Source organism: Athene cunicularia (assembly GCF_003259725.1).
Source record: "Athene cunicularia isolate RWA chromosome 23 unlocalized genomic scaffold, athCun1 chr23_part1, whole genome shotgun sequence".
In the NCBI taxonomy this organism is placed as follows: Eukaryota; Metazoa; Chordata; class Aves; order Strigiformes; family Strigidae; genus Athene; species Athene cunicularia.
In genome coordinates, this window is record NW_020799130.1 from 2,905,218 (window position 1) to 2,907,768 (window position 2,551).

Here is a 2,551-nt window from a genome sequence, read left to right on the forward strand (position 1 = left end):
CTGCTGCTTCCCTGCTTCCTCCTCCTCCTCCTCCCTCTGCCCCACTCACACACCTCTGGCTCCTGTCCCTGGTGGTGGCCGATCCCAAAACACCCCAAAATCTGCTTCCCTTGGGGGGCTTCAGGGCTGGCAGGGGGCACGCTGCCTGCATCCCCCTGCCAGGCACCCAGGGCAGGGCCCCGCTGCCTGCACCGGGGGGGCCCCGGGACACACCTCGGGCCTTGCTTGGCAGAACCGCAGCTGAAGCGCAGCGGGAAGGGGCCGAGAAAACCGCCCTGATCTCAGAACCAACCGTGGAGCGTTTCCATGGCGATCGGTGGCGGCTCTTCCCAGTGACCTTGGCCATCCCAGTGCCACCAGTGTGTGTGTGTCCCCCCTGACCAGCAGCCCCTCCGCAGCTGGTGGCCACTGAGCTTGGATGAAGTTTCCATCCAGCCATGGGCTGGTCCCTGGGGGGGGTTGTGGGTGCTGTGGGGTGCTCTGCCCTTCGCCATGGCTCAGCGCCCCCCGGCCCAGCGCTGCTCTTGGGGTCACCCCCCCTCGCTGCATGAAGCTGCCCCGGCTGGAGGCTTTACAAAAAGACACAAATATTCGCAGCTGTGTATGTGCAGCGAGGGCTGCAGGGACCCATCACTCACCTCCCCGGGGGGCAGGAGGGCCGGGACCCCCCTGCCATGGATGGATGTGGCCATGGCCCCGCTCCGGGGCTGGGCCCCCACTCAGGGTGGGGCGATTGAGCCCCGTGATTTTCGGGTCACTCCAGCGGGCTCTGCCGGGCGCTGGGCACACGGGTCTGCCTGGCCCCAAAACCTTTCCATGAGCGTCTCCAAGAGCGTGGGGGGGACAAGTTATCATATGTGTGTGTCCCGTCCCGTCCCCCCCTCCCCCGGTGCTGGCTGGGCAACCTGCTGCTGGCTCTTACTCGCCAAAGTAAAGAAGACATCAATTAGCACCACTGCAAACCGCCCGTGCTCAGGGTGCGCAGGGGGACTGAAAAATTAATTAAGTGCTTAATTGAGGCACCACGGCTGCCAGGGCTGAGACCGGCACAGCTCAGCTCATGGGACGGGCTGTGACGAAGGGGATGGGGCAGCTGGAAGAGATGGGGGAGCACTGGGGGGGGTGGTTTGTGACAGGGATGCCCTGGGGATGGGGACAAGGGTGGCTGTGGGGTACTGGGGTGCCCAATATTTTGGGGCTGTGACATCCCAAGTCCTGGTGCTGTGGAGATGCCCGGGCTTGTGTGGGGCTGGCCACACTGGGGACCGCAAGCACACGGGCTGGAGCACCCAGCTGAGCCCAGCACCCAGATCGGGGCACCCCAAACCCCAACTTAAGCCCAAGCTCAACTGGAGTGTTGGCCCAGGGATTGCAGAGGGGACACCAGGCTGCCGGCGGGGGGGACACAACCGCCTCTGCAGGCAGCGCTGGCTCCGTGGCAGCCCTTTACTCCCCACTCCCGCAGCAGCATCACCCCAACTCCCTGTGCCGGGGTGCCCGGGGTGCGGAGCTGCCAGGGCCTCCCCGTTTCCTAAAATCCTCATTATCCAGTGACGCTGCCGAATGCAAAGGGCTGCAGCTTCCCCCAGCGGCTACGGGCTGCAGCAGCACAGCTTGGGGGGCTGTGCCCAATGGGGGGGACCCCGCAGCCACAGCCCCCCACTGCCTGGGGCTGCTGCAGTCGGATCAGCCCCCCCCAGACTGCTGGGAGCCGCGGTGGGCAGGAGTCACCGCTGCTCACCCCGGCCTCCCGACAGCCCCCGTCCCGCTGCGCCGCCAGCGGTGACACAGTCGGTGCTCGGGGCATCGGCAGCTCAAGCAGCCCCTCAGTGACCCCCAAGGCTCCTCTCCCACAGTGTCCCCATGACACGGCCCTGAGCAGGACCCGTCACCCCGGGTGGGTTCGGCTGGGCAGGGCTGGGGATGCGGATGGTCCCTGTCCCTTGGGGCCAGTGCACAGCGTTCGTGGCCAGTTCAACCCCACAAACCCCCCCATTCTCCAGTGGCACACTGGGCAGCAGCCACATGGCCTGAGCGGAGGGTTGGTGGCCCATGGGCACGTGCTGGGACAACGGGAGGGGCTGTGGGTGGCTTTTCCCCTGGCATAGCCCTGTCACGGGTGGCACATCCCAGGGGGAGCCCTGTGCCAGCCCAGCTGTGGGCAGCATTTGGGGTTCATCTGCGGTTTGCAGAGTTTTGGAGCAAAACGGGGGTTTCTCACTCACTTCCCCGTTTCTTTTGCTGCTCCCTCCTTTTGAGCCGTGTTTGCCAGCAGCCTCAGCCTTTCCCCAGTCACCCACCACCCCCAGAACAGGTCCCTTCGCTGCCCGCTGCACCCCAGGGCTGAGGCTTGGTGCCAGGTGCCCTGGTCGGCAGCAGGGTGCTGTAGGGTGGGCACCCCTGCAGAGCTTTGCTGTGCACAAATGCCCTCGCAAAGGAGCGAGGAGCTGCTGTCACCCCCCTCACCGTGTCCCCGGGGGACACCTCTGGGTGCCACTGGGCAAGCTGGATCTGGGGTGACCACAACACTGGGGGTCCCTCTTGTTTTCCC

General features: G+C 65.8%; 1 protein-coding gene across 1 annotated transcript in view; it reads right to left on the reverse strand.

The window, feature by feature from the left end:
* HPCAL4 (hippocalcin like 4) overlaps nucleotides 1-217 on the reverse strand; it is a 3,959-nt gene extending 3,742 nt beyond the window's left edge. Inside the window, exon 1 of the mRNA XM_026863420.1 lies at nucleotides 50-217. The gene's annotated coding sequence lies outside the window, so the exon portion shown is untranslated. The remainder of the gene's footprint in view (nucleotides 1-49) is intronic.
* Nucleotides 218-2,551: the final 2,334 nt, after the last annotated feature.